This window comes from Cupressus sempervirens, chromosome 11 (genome assembly GCF_028749045.1).
Source record: "Cupressus sempervirens isolate cs-2001-9-10 chromosome 11, ASM2874904v1, whole genome shotgun sequence".
In the NCBI taxonomy this organism is placed as follows: Eukaryota; Viridiplantae; Streptophyta; class Pinopsida; order Cupressales; family Cupressaceae; genus Cupressus; species Cupressus sempervirens.
In genome coordinates, this window is record NC_143128.1 from 705,383,896 (window position 1) to 705,399,340 (window position 15,445).

Sequence of the window (15,445 nt, forward strand, 5' to 3'; positions counted from 1 at the left end):
GAACAATCAACTTCATATACACATCTTCATTAGAAATTTCAAAATCACCAATAAAATCACTGAATATCTGAACATGATGATTGGCTAAAATTTCTTGGTTCCCACCAAATTTAGGAAAATACTTTCTAAGATCATATGGCATAGGTTTTGGGAAATTAATATGATAAAAAAATAATGGTATGATCTCTTGGTAGAAATAGATCTAGCATTCTTATTCATGGACTACATACTAGGTCAAAAGACATTTACCATTTCTTACATACTTAAAATGCATTCACCATAATTATTTTCAAAAATTTTTACTTGTAGTAGATCTTAAATTCTTTCTACCAATTCAAACTCTGAACATACTTGAAAATGCAAACACACTTTTGTTGAATCTATCTCTCACAAAATATGTTGAGAAGTATTAAACCATTCTCCTATTTCATGTTGAAAATACCATTTGATGAAGAATCCTTTGTAAAGCTTACTTTCATGGAAATGAAATCACATGAAAGTGGAAAATACATTTAGTGTTGCTACTAAAAACATTAATCTCCTGATTGGCATAGGTGTTGATTTCAATTCTTCACACCACTAATCAAATCCTTGTAGAGCCACCATCTGCTCAAGGAGAACCAAATGAAATCACTATTGTGATTCATTTTTACATTCAAATTTCTTATGACATCAAATCAAAACACTTTAAAACTCATCAGTCAAGAACTTATATATCTCTCTTCTTTCTTAAAACTTTAACATAACTTTTAGGTTTAGACAACCAAGCTAAAAACTCTTGAAAACATTTATATAGAGCCAATCTACACTGGTACAAAGATCCTTCAGAGATTTGCCACTCATAATCATGAGAAAGATTTAAAACATAATTCATAACATGAAAAATATGAATTAAACTTTCAACTTATAGAACTTTGCAAATCATTGAACACTTAGAAAAGAATCCTTTTTTAAACAATTCTAACTCTTAATTTACAACAACACTTTAAAAACCAAACCGGCTGAATTGATTAAAAATAAAACTTAGTAGTAACACAATCTATGTTTAATCCTTCAAAGCCATTATTATCCATGCATAAAGTTTAACTAGGGAACACAAAGCCTTGCATGCAAAATTGAATATACAAAATATATTAGAGATTTCCAACTCTATAATTTAACCATTTACAACCTTTGTCCCCAGTAGAGTCACCATTTTGTTAGTGTTTTGAAACAACACATTTTCAAATTACCCTAATAAGAATAAGATACATCTAGGGGCAACTACTTCCCATCTTCAACATATCATTTTAGACATTGGGCCAACTATAAGGATAGATTGTTCTTCTACTTCATGCTCTGCAAAACTTAGGAGAGTGCACCTCAAATTCACTTATATGGTGCCAATGCAATTAAACATATAATCTAAACCTATCAATAGTAGATGAATCCCTTATTTCTTCCATTGACTAATAGAATAACATAGATCTGCAATAGCTAAATGCAAGACAATGCAATTCATGAGCCAAGTGAGGGCATTCTATTATAGCTCTTCAAACATAAAAGGGAAATACAATTGATTAATGATGTTGAATATTAGCACAACCCCAAATATGCAATAGTATGAACAAGTGATACTATAATTGATTTGTGCCTTATCTATTGGACAATTCCATGAATTAAATACATATATCTGTGATATTAAGGACATATTTCATACACATAGACATTAGATCTATCCTATCACTTTGTAGATAAAATATTGATGTTCATAAAAACCTCATTCTTATTAAGTATCCTTCTCAAAATAACTAGAAATCCTATCAAATACATCAAGCATTTATTTGGCCCTTTGTTCTAATAGAAAAACATATCAGACATACAACCTTAAAGGAATGCAAATGGGTCTCAATTTTTTTGTCCTTAAACCACATAAGATTGCAGATTACATAGATGGGAGACAAGAATTAGAATGAAACTAAGAGATTCTTGCCCATTTGTATTCATTTATTTGAAACTATATATTCAGATGCATGAAATTTGAAACATAAAAACACTTGACAGATCAAAACTAGCAATATTATCTTCACTATACTATTCATACAAGAGACTTATGATGAAGAATATGGTATCACAGTCATGAAAACATATCAAGAACTGGAACCAACTAGTTTCACAATGAAAAATTGGAACCTCTACAAATAATGAGAAAGAGAATGATATAGAGAAGAGTGAATTCCTAGATCTATTGTGCATCTGACATGTGTGCATTTCAAAAACATCTCCTAGAAGTGAAAAAAATATCTATCTAATCTTTCTCATAAATTGGTAAATCAAATCCTCTATCATTTGGCCTCCCAAAAGCATAAAAATTATCTTAGATACATGATGGAACAATAATTGCTTTTGATGCTAGATCTGGAATCAAGGAAAAGGCAAAAAATAAGTTTAAAATGACATCTAGAAGAAAGAAAACTTTTTCAAAACTCATTTAGACTTCAACCAACTTCAATATTTGCCCTTCAACTAATTTTGATGCTCAATGATGAATTTTTCCCATTCTATTGAGAATGCCCCAAAAAATACAAATCTACTTATAGAGTGAACCTATGAATATCTATGCAAAATGTGGCTTCATATTTGGTAAATTTATCTCATCCCAATTCCAACAATATATTGGAGTGCATGTTTTGGACAAAAAATGCCCCTCTAGTAGCAATTTGAAAAATTAGGCCCCCAACTATGAATAGGGAAATTTTAAATGGATGAGATTGAAAAATTTAAAAATAGCACCTTGTGTCAACCTATGATAGGCTCTCCAGTCACTGGTAGCTCTCACATCCTCTACAACATTTCGCCATATTTTTCAAATTTGTGGGAGATTTCCATGTCACTTGCACAAAGACCCTCTCATTTTCCAGTGGCAACATAGCGACCACCAAATTTTGGCCATTTTCTAGAAAACTCCTTCCTTGTCCATTCAAATGCTTCCACTTGGAAGATTATAGTTTTTCCTCCTTAGCCTAACACATCACTACCATAGCACCTAATTGCCATGTCCTTTTGCTGCCTAGCCCCAAACTTCTTGTTAGATTACTAATTTTCTAGGAGGTTGCCATGTCACTTGCCAGAAAACCTCCCAATTTGTGGGGGTGACATAGCGACCACCAAAATCTAGCCCTTTTTTAGCAAGTTTCCTCCTTTACTTTGTTAGTCAAAATTTATCTATCCCACACCAGTTGTCATTGAGTATGGGCCCCAAGACATAGGCTTTCCTTTCAAGAGGCTCATGTCTAATAGAAATTATGCATTGTGAGTCAAAAAGTATTTAAAAACATAAAACTCTCCTAGCACAACATATGTTGGATAAAGAAACTAGGAGTCCTCCTTTGAAATCTCCATGCAGCCTCCTCATTCAATGGATAATGACAAAAGCATTTGTAATCTCTAGTACACTACACTAGGTTGCCTGTGGCCTTCTTCTCATGACCATGCTTCATCTAGTTTTGTTTTTAGGCTTAGCCTATGCTTTGGCTATCATGCCCTAAAATTTTCTAGATAAAACACAAAAACTTTTATTTTTTAAAGTGCATTTTGGGTGTACTATAAATTCTATGTATGGTCCAATGCTTGTTACGAATGTTCTATTGAAGGTGAGTAGCTCAAAAATTAATTTATATTACCTCAAGGAAAACAAAACCTTGCTTATGTAATTATGAACAAATTTTTTTGCATTGTTGTTGTTATAATGGTTTCTTAATTTTTTTCATGAAGAATACTTATGATTTTCCTAGTTAAAGATTTGCACCACATTACATTCAATGTTCCCTTTGATCCTTAACTTTATAGAAGACTGTTTCGATGAAAATCTAGTACTGTATTCTTTCAAAACTTAGCCAACTAGATGTATGTAACTAGGTATTATAGTTTATCATTGTTTCTCTATCCCAATCTAAAATGTATTATCATTTAACAAACCCTTATTAATTATCCTCTACATTCCTACATACAGACACCTTCTGAATGAATACACCTATCTTATTTTTTCTTCTTCTTTTATTTTATTACTATTCTTCTTCTTCTTCTTTTATATATATATATATATATATATATAAACTTAACCTTCAATTTATTATTACTAATTCTAACTAGGTTTCCAACATCATTTTTTTAAGATACTACTAAGTTTGTTTTCAATTTAAAAATTCATAAACCCCATACCTTATTGCTTGTATCATTAATCAGTTAAAAAAACGATATAATAATGACTTAGTCATATATAATTATTTAAATTTAAATTTTATTTATTTATTTTTTATATTGAAATATTAAGATATACCTTAACAATCATTTCCCTCTTTAAATCATCCTATGATTATAAAAGAATACAAAAATTTAACCACCTCCTAAACCTTTGCTCATACAATTAAAATTAATAAATTTCTACTCGTCCACAAGCTAGTCTAAAGACTCTAAATCCAAGACAAGACAAGCTGACATCCCATTATTTAAACAATTTTCTTAAATCAAACATCTCTTCTTCTTCTTTTTCCAATATGCATGGTTTCTTCCTTCAAGGTGTGGTGGGAGAAGTAAAATCAATTTTCAAGTTGCACATTGTCTCATCTTGCTAGCTACCTAAGAGAAATGACAAGGATCATGTCATGTCATAGGTGAAGAAGAAAAGAAACTTTTCATTTTATTTTTGTCATAATTCTTTCCACCTTTTCGAAAAAAACACCATCCTCCAAGACTAGTCAAATCATGCTGAAAAATGGGGTAAAAGCACAAACTTATGTCACCTTTTAAAAAGAAACAAGATATCAGAATGTGACAGTTCAACATTAATGATAAAATAAATGGTTCACCTTTCATAAAGAAACAAGATATCAAAATGTGATAGTTCAACATTAATGATAAAAAAAAATGGTATCTATGTTTGGAATATGAAGATGATGTAAACTGATGAAATGTATAGAATTGGATGAATTTTATGCCCATAATTTTTATAATTTTTTTGAGTAAGAATTATTTTATTTTATTTTATTTTGAAGTCCTTCTTTTAACTATAAAAAATATAGGGTGTAGTTCCCGTCAAACAAGTATATGAAAATCATCTTTTTTTGTTCTAATTTGAAAATATCTTATAGACAACATGTATAGCTAGTGAACAAAAAAAGAAATAATTATTTTTGATGTATATTTTCTTTGTTATAAGTACTCAAGTTTGACCTTATCAAAATCCAACAGTTTTTTACTCCTATGAAAACTTCCCTATCAAATCTATACCTTCTTGAAAAAATATTACATATTCATGAAGAGGATTCTCTCCTCTAGAGATAAATATTATTTTTTTATTTTTTTGATATGATTTACTATTTTTTTCCTTTATTGAGGGAGCATTTTCTTAAATGTTGAAATATCAACTTATAATATTTTTATATTATAACATATTATAACTAATCAAAACACTCAAAAAATTATATAATGATGATATTTAATCTGAGATCTATAAAATGGTATTTTTAGTTTTTGAAAAAAAATGAGTTTTGATAGAGAAATAAGATTTGACCAAAACAAGTTTTTGTATCATAAATGGTGACAAAGATTTGTGCTTTTACCCAATGGTTACATTTCCCATGTGAGAGGAAGACATTTTTTAAGAACCCAAGAGTGGGCAGCAAGGAAGGCTTTTGACTTGTTCTTAAAAGCTGATTTTATTTCAGCTTTCCCTCCTTTAAGACTTGGTCCTCCACATATAAGGAAAGAGGAGGGATGGGGAGGCTCCGAAGGTGGTTGGCCTTGGGATGTTCCCTGTGGCTTTATTAATTTTTATTTATTTTTAACTGTATTTTGTTAAGTCCATGTGTGTGAGGACTAGTATTTGGCTTGTTTATATTTTATTTTATTTATTTGAGAATACATTATCCTATGGGTTTAAAAAATGGTTTGAGGGTGACAACAAGTGACATCACTCTTATGAGTCCTTTGGTGCAATAGATCTAGGGTAGGTTTTTTTTGGTTGCATTGTGTGTGTGTGTGTGTGTGTGTGTGTGTGTGTGTGTGTGTGTGTGTGTGTGTGTGTGTGTGTGTGTGTGTGTGTATCTATGTATGTATATGTGTGTGTATGTATATATATATATATATATATGTATGTATGTATGTATGTATGTATGTATGTTTATATATATATACATATATGTATGTATATATATGTATATAATATTTTCTTTCTTCCTTTTTCTTCATAGGAAAAATGTACCTCTACTAATATTTCATGAGTTAGATTCTAGGAATATTCTTTCCAATATTTAATTGTTCTATAATAGGGGATTGGATTATTTTCACTCTCCATACATTTTCCAGAGAGGGAAAAAGTGCACCTACAACACCCCTTTCTCATGGATTTTTTTTTTGTCCTAGCATAGAATTAGGTGAATATATTTGATGATTCAATGGTGTTAACTATAAAATATTGGTTTGAACTTAAAATCCCATTTAAATCAATAACCATGAATTTGTAATTACATATCATACATGATGATTTTCTTCTGTGCTATTGAATGCATAACATATAAATTTGCAATGCAACACCTATGTTTTAGATTGACTAATTCCATCTATAATATATTACAACATAACATTTTTGAAATATGTATCTATCTACCAATCCTCTACAAATAACCCAAATAGAAGGAACTCATAGAAATCTTTCTTTACACACATCAAATTCCACAAGGGAGATTTCCTTACAAGTAAAGCATATGTATACAACTTATCAATATTTATTTTTCCTCCACAATATCAGATGATATACAATGATACCAATCTATTCTACAACTCATACTAATGCTTCCATAACACATAAAACTTCAAATGATTATGTTTTTACAAGGAAACATATATGCACAAAATTCACAAATTCTTCCCTCTACATCTTCACATGGTGAAAATGGCACAATATCTTTACATCACATTGATACAATAGAAGTGACTTTCACAATCATGACAGTGATAAAACATGAACAATGAGCTTTCTTTACACATTTGGATCTTCTCCACTTTAACAAGGGTGAAACCCTAATACTTTATAGCATGAATCTTTGGAAAACTTGCACATAACACACACAAAATAGGAACCATGGAGGCTCACCTCCCAACCTAGGCTTCTATGAAGCCACCCACTGAGTAAGGGAAACAAGAACCAAATAGGGTATCATTCCAATCTTAAAATGCATGATCATCACATTACAACACTTGACAATCCCATTCCAAGGTATTTCACAAAGGTTCACCAATGGAACCTTTAACATAGGGTGAAGGTGTCCTTTTCCAATGGAGGTTTTTCATATCATATGATATCACCATAAAAAACTTTCATGCACTTTTGGGGCTTCACAAATCAACAAAATATCATGCCCTTTTGGTGCTTCAAAAATCAACAAAATATCATGCCCGTTCATGACTTCATAAACATCCTCCACCACACACTACAAACAACTTTAGCTTCCTTGAAACCCATACTTCATTTACTTCCTTTCCTTACCATTTTTTCCTTATCACCCCCAAAGAAGAATATGAATGAAATGGCATACAATGGAGCCCATACTCCAAGGTTCTCAACTATGCAAGCCCAACTATGCCCTTCACCCTAGACTTCTCTTCCCTTCCCACAAGGGTGAGTGAAACCCTCACATCCATGATAACATTCACATTCCAATCCAAACAAGAAACAAAACCAAGAAGAAAAACTAAGATATCTTCAAGAACACAACATATTCTCACAATGCCACAACACACTATCAATATCCATAATGAAACAAGAGCACAACACTGTCTCACAATGCCACAACATAATATCAAGATCCATAATGCAAGACTTCCACTACAATGCATACTCCATTGACACATTCCTCATACTTGTAGATCTACTTTATGATACTCAAGAATGAGAATGAAACATAGTTTGAAACACCAACCTTGGTCCAAGATAGGGTAATGATAGTTGTAGTAGAGCTCACTTAACCTCCCTCCAAACCTAACTATCTATAAAATTAGAGAGTAGGTGAACATCCAAAAAAATTTCACCCCTCCACTAAAAAGACTCACCACTAAGCCTTTTTTAGTAGGAACATCAAGCCTCCCCTTACATTGTTGTTTCCCCAAAATAAGAAAGTTGACCAAGTGGGGTTGTGAGGATACTTTCATGGGAAAACTCAAATTTTTGAATTGGTTCAATATGGCTTTGTTTAAGGGGTTCCCTAAGTTAGGAAATCATTGAAATAGTTGAATTTATGCCCCTAACATGTTATACTACCATTTGGGTGGCTCTTTATCAATAAAATGGCACTCTATGATCTCATTTAGGCCCCCTAATATCACTAACAAGTTTGAATTCTAAAATCAACATTATGGTGACACACCCTAACACTCTCTCCCTGGTGGGTGTACTTAAACATTAATTGGAAGAAAAGGAAAGGACCAAGATTAAGTGACCTTGTAACCAACACTCTAGGTGACATGTCATCAACACATAGACAAATACAAGTGTCAAATGACACATAAAAATATAGTACACTTCACCTTGACATGTCCCTTAATACATCTAAATTATGATTAAACATATTCACAAGCAAGCAACCATACAATTACAAAGAAAAATACTTTCACAACAAGACTTTTGAATCTTCCAAATATTCACCTTAGTTAAATTGTGTTTACAAGGTCTGGAACTTGTTTCCCCCAATAATTTCCATGGTTTGACTTCCTACCGATTAAACTCAAGCATCAGTAGTCCAAGGAGGTCATATAAAATGTATATCATAAATACATAATTGAATTTTATGAAATCCATATTAACATAATTCAAATAAATTTTCCTTTCCTAGTCATTTCAATTATTCCATTAGAAATGTTAAAATATCAAAATTTGCATGTCATAAGTCATCATTATCAAATTAATGTTTATCTACATATCATAATCATTCATCTCATAAATCATCATAATCAAATTAACATTTTGCATTGCATAAAAATCTAATAGTATCATGTCCTAAAACTACATCCATATGTGTTTGATCATTTCATACAATAACAAGTTCTTAGTGCATACCATAATGTAAAATGCTACTATAGTATCAAAATCTATAGATAAACCAATTCACTTCCCATCTAAGTCTTGAATAGTTGTAAAAATATCAAAGTCTTGAATGTTAAAATGTAATAATAAGTCTATGCTATGATGGGTCAGGGAGAGATCTCACATTGGCCTAAGTTGGTAGGTTGGAAAGTAAAAACATTACCATGAAAACAAAAACATTTTTGGTTGCACCCTCCTCACACGGTCTTCTTTCACTTCTTGCCCATGTCGTGGGCTTTCACCACTAATGCCTTCTATCCCTATAGCTTGTTTCTTTGTCGAGATGGTCTTCATGCTGATGACTGGCACTCCTACTAATTGATGTTAAATATTGTGAAGGCTTCCATGTGGGGTTCTTTTTGACATGGAGCTCTTCTTTGGCACCCTTGGTCCAACATGGAATTTTGGTGCTCATTGCATCCACAAACCTTCTTTCAATGCCAACTTTTTTCCTTTCTTGGTGCATGGAGACATTCTATTAGCTAAGGAATATGGCACCCTATTTTTTTGAATTCTTAAAAAGTTTGGAATTTTTCCACTCAAGATGACCAATCATGGATCTTGGTAGGGTAGGGAGTTCAACTATAGTATTTGAATTAACATTTGATGATGTTTTGCTTGAGAAAAGAAAGCCCATCTACTTGCTAGTTCCATAAGGATGAAGTGCATACCATGGTTAGTTCAAATAGGGATGTTCCTCTTGGGTAAGAAATGTCCATTTTGAATTCTCAAGTAATTGAAAAGAATGTGATGGAAGAGCTTCCTTAATCCCTTCCAACTTGAGCGGTCTCCCATTAGTACTATAACCACAAAAAAGAAGTATGGGAACTTTTGTAAGAATGGTGATAAACAATATGAAAGGTGTAGAGATGAGGTTCAAAATGAAGATTATTGACTAATGTGGCAGGATCCAAGGGGTCTTCTCCCTACTCCACTTCACACTCCCCTTCAGCCACATTATGTTGTGAATTTTGTTGGCATTACATTGTATTTGTCATTTTTGGAATGTTCAAATGGAAGTCTAATTCTGACCGGGGGGGGGGGGGGGGGGGGGGGTGAATTAGAAGTAACCAATTTTTATTTTCAATTCCTTACCAAAATTTAACTGAAATAAACATTCATGCAAGTAAATAAACATAAAATGAGAACATGCAACAATACACAATACAAGTGATTTTGGCAACCCAAAAATCCTTTAGGAATAAGAAGGTAAAATTGGGTGGGCATGACACTGACAAAAAATTAGTGCAAAAATGAGTTCAACCACTTCTAATGGTTTTCCCTGTTAAAGGCCTACCCTATAAAAGGCTTTACACTATGTTAATAGTGCCCTATTGAAAGGATTTACAAACACTTTACAAGAAATGTCACCCTATTAAAGGATTTACATAAAGGCTATTAAACCTACCTAATACATAGGATTTTCTTGACCTTCTCCAAAGGCTCTCCTACCTAGCTATTAAGCTAACCTATCACTGTAAGATTTTATCCTCTAATACAATTGTGAAAGAGTATTAGAACATTTAACCTAATTGAGTGCAATCTTGAATTGCTAGTTTCAGTCACTTGATCTCCTCATTCTCTTCTGATCTCTACTAGCTCTGATCTCTAAGTATGTCCCATGTTCTATTCTAATTAATTGGATATATAAATGCTATCCCTTTCACTAAGTCTTCTCTCTTCACACTAGAATTCCACTATAGTCTCCCCTTTTTTCCTCCTTATTCTTTACATTGGTGCATTCATTCTCCTTATAAAGAATGCAAAGACTTAGGATTAGGTATGGATCTATGACCCAAATTGAATCTCAAATTGTTGCTCATACTTTGCACTTTTCTTATTGGTTGCATGCAAATTTCATAGGGAATGCAAATGACTTGTCCTTATCCTTTTTCTCCTATGAAATTTCTCTAAGTTGGCGCCAAAAATGGTTTACATCTTAGTTTGTGCAAGTACAAACTCTTATGCTGATTTTGCATTGCTCGGCACATGGAGTATTGCTAATGATCGACACACACTATTTCTAGATTTCTTCACATAAACTATGTTTCCTAGTTTTCTCAGCACCTAAATGATTCTGTTACTCGACATAAAAATAATTCCTGGATCACTCAACACATACTATACTATAATCTTCTTGGCACTAACTGTGACCCAGCACCTATCAAAATTTTTGCTTGGCATCTATTGTGTACTCAGCATGTATGATGAAAATGGTTAAGTGTGTTGACACTCATTTGTCAATACTTTTTACTTGACCAACAATCTCCCCCTTTGACATGAGTGTCAAAAACACTTAACTAAGCATTTATGAACTTATTCTAATTGAGTACATTCTTTACTTGCTCGATTTACATGCAAATTTTCAAAAATTGTGAGTAGCAATATACCTTATAACTCCCCTATGTTGATTATGCATTTGTAATTAAAATTATGTCCCAATGTGCCTAATCCTCTCTATCCTTTGACCTGTTTCTGCATTCTGACCGTGTATACTATATCTAATCTATGTGATGTGCTTGCATTGCTTGTGATTACCACAAGTTTACATCTCTTCTTCACTTCTTTATTCCTTGTCTCCCCTTTTTGGTTATGTAATGAATGAAGGAATGGAGTGAAAGAATGTAATCATAATGATCAAAATTTGTCAAAATTTGGTAATTCACCCATAGTATCTACATATCTCCTCCTTTGCTCATTACTCCCCCAATAATATATCTCCCCCTTTTGGACACTAATGTCATAGTGATGGAGATGCAACCCAAGTATAGAATGGACACAACAAGAAAGGGAAACTTTATTAACTATGAAAATATGCTAATACACTTAGTGCATAGTAAAAAAACTCCAAAACATGCCCTATGGGCTTACAGTAGTATAAATCTGGAGATAATTTCTTCTCCCAGTACCTTCTCTCTAACTCCACTCTGAACTACCTTTTACAATGCTAGGAATGTTCTTAAATAGACCCCAAAGGTTAAAGATTAGGAATACATTCTAGAAAGTTCTAGTTGGCATCCGCCACCAAAATGGAAGGCTCCAGAAGTTGCTTTAGAAATCGGTGCAAAATTAGAAGAATCTAGAAATGGTAGCCAAACTTTTGGAAGGCATAACTTTTGAACCGTAGCTCTGATTGATAAACCGTTTACATTTCTAAAAAGCTCTTAGAGTGCTCTATAGCCCTATGGACCAGCTTTTCTCATCCCCCATTTTTTAGGCCCATAAAAGGTCATTTAGTACCTCAAACCTGACTTTGAAGCATTATTAGGAGGTCTCCAAAAATTGAAAAATTGTGATAACTTTCAAACTATGCAACCTTTTGACCTGATTCTTTTTCTGGAATGTTCTAAATTACAATTTTAATCATCCCTCCAATTTACACCTAACTCACCATAATTATGGCTTAATTACATAGTCCTATTTTTTTGGCATTTACATGTATCCCAAAGTGGTTAAAAGCTCTAACCCAAAACATTGATAGTGGAACTATGAGAGTTGGAACCTTTATTTGACCCAAATGGGTATCCATAAATGAAAACACATGAAATAGAAACTATGTCTAGGTATAATTTTTTGGGTGACACAGGATTGCCCTTATACCTCTGGATGGTCTTACATCAAACACCCAGGGTAGATTTAAAAGTGATCCTATCACTTTATGGATGGTAGAGGAAATCCCAAATGGGAAACCTCAGCTACTAATATCCAAGTTGAGTCCTCTATTAGATTTCCTTTCCACTTAACTAGGTACTCTTCATACTTCCTATTTCTAATACTCCTCCCCACATGACTATCCAGAATCTCTTCTATTTCCTCCTTCTTAGAAGTAGAAATTGGACATGGCTCTAGCATCAACCCCTCATCTGCACCATCATCATGATGCTCTATCAAGTTTGCAATATTGAAGATGGGAGAAATGTGAATTGGATTTGGCAACTCTACCTCATATGCATTTCCTGAGTCATGTTTCTTCAAAATTTTGTAGGGGCCAAATTTCTTCACCTTTAGCTTGTTGTAAGTACCTACTGGAAATATTTCCTTTCTTAAGTGTACCATGTCTAGATCCCCTACTTGGAACTCCTTATATCTTCTCCTTTTATCAGCCCTAGCTTTATACTATCGGTTCATCTTGGTAATGTATTCCTAGACCTCCTCATGTAGATGCTTGATATGTTCAACAAATTCTTTTGCTTCAACACTTGTCCTCTCCCCTTGCTCTATCTTCCTCAACTTTGGTGTAGTCCTTGGACTACTTCCATATACAATTTGGAATGGTGATCTACTAGTACTCCTATTTATAGAGTTATTGTAAGAAAATTTTGCTTTTGGTAGAATCAAATCCCATCCCTTGGGCTTAAACCCAACTAAACATCTTAGCAAATTTCTCAGACTTTTGTTTACCACTTCTGTTTGGCCGTCAGTCTGAGGGTGATGTGTGGAACTAAATTTCAAGTTCATTCTCAACTTCTTCCACAATGTTCTCTAAAAATACCCCACAAATTTAGTGTCTCTATCAAAAAATATACTCCTTGGGAGACCATGTAATCTCACCACCTCTCTAAAAAATAAGTCTACAATATGGATGACATCATGAGTTTTGTAGCATGGAATGAAATGTGCCATTTTGGAGAACCTATCAACCACCACAAATACTGAGTCATTACCCCTTTGTGTCCTTAGAAATCCAAGAACAAAATCCATACTTATGTCCTCCCATGGCTTTGATGGAATAGGCAATGGCTGATATAATCTAGAATTGTGACTAAATCTCTTGGCCGCTTGACAAACCTGACAACTCTGTACAAACCTCTTCACATCTTGTGAAATTTGAGACCAAAAATAATGTTCTCTAAGAATGGAAATGGTCTTATCTCTACAAAAATGTCCTGCCATTCCTCCATTGTGTTTCTCCTTAATCAAATTTTCCCTCATGGAACTCCTTGGAATGCACAATTGACTACCCTTGAACAACATACCATCCTGAATCAAATAGTCTAACCACTTGATTATATCTATAGAAACAGGTTCTTTACAAGCTTTCCATGCTTCAACAAAATTAGGATCCTTGGGGTACAGATTCTTGAGTTTATCAAACCCAACTACTTCAACTTGCATTACTATAAGCAATAACTGCCTCCTACTCAATGCATCTGCAACCCTATTAGACTTTCCACTTCTATGCTTCAACAAAAATGTATAGCTCTACAAGAACTCTACCCACTTCATATGCCTCTAGTTCAATTTACCTTGTCTATTTAGGCATTATAATGCTTGAAGATCAGTATATAAAAAAAATTCTTTTGGCAATAAATAATATCTCCATTTCTTTAAGGCCTGAACTATTGCATAGAACTCTTGATCATAAATAGAATACTTCTTCTTTGCATCATTCAATTTTTCACTAAAATATGCAATAGGCTTACCTTCTTGGCTAAATATAGCCCCAATAGCACTTCCACTAGCATCACAATCCACCTAGAACACCTTACTAAAATTAGGAAGTGCCAACACAGGTTGTTTTGTGACCTTCTTCTTCAGCAATTCAAAAATTCTTGTATCTGTCATAGTCCATTTGAACTCTTTCCTATCCCCTCTTATTGTGTCAGACAGGGGTGCACATATGCCACTAAAATTCTTAATGAACTTCCTATAAAAACTAACCAGACCATGAAATGATCTTACCTCAATAGTAGACCTTGGAGTAGGCCATTCCAATATGGTTTTTACCTTCTCTGGATCCATTCTAAGACCTTTAGGTGATACAAAAAAACCCAAGTAGACTAACTCTTTTTTTGCAAAGCTACACTTCTTCATATTAATTAATAGTTTTTCTTTCGTCAACCTTTCAAGGACACTATGAATATGCATAAATGTTCTTTCAAAGTCTTCCTAAAAATTAAAATATCATCAAAATAGACAATAACAAATTTTTCCAAGAACTTCTTAAGTACCTCATTCATAAGCCGCATGAAGGTGCTTTGGGCATTTGTTAGTCCAAAGGGCATGACTAGCCACTCATAAAGACCCTCCTTGGTCTTGGATGTAGTTTTCGACTCATCTCCTTCTCATATCCATATCTGGTGATAGCCACTCTTGAGATCTATCTTTGTAAAGTACTGAGCTCCACTCAAGCAGTCCATAAGATCATCCATTCTTGGCAAAAGAAATTGATACTTGATGGTTATCCTATTTATAGCTTGAGAGTCTGTACACATTCTCCACTCTTCATCCTTCTTTGGTGCTAGTACTACAGGTACTGTACATGGATGCAGGCTCTCTCAAATCAAACCCTTCCTCACTAGCTCCTAAACCTATCTTTTTAGATCC

At 33.3% G+C, this 15,445-nt stretch overlaps 1 pseudogene; it reads right to left on the reverse strand.

The window, feature by feature from the left end:
• Nucleotides 1–9,617: 9,617 nt before the first annotated feature.
• The window catches only part of LOC149531649 (ubiquitin-like-conjugating enzyme ATG10), a 30,205-nt pseudogene continuing 24,377 nt past the window's right edge, over nucleotides 9,618–15,445 (reverse strand).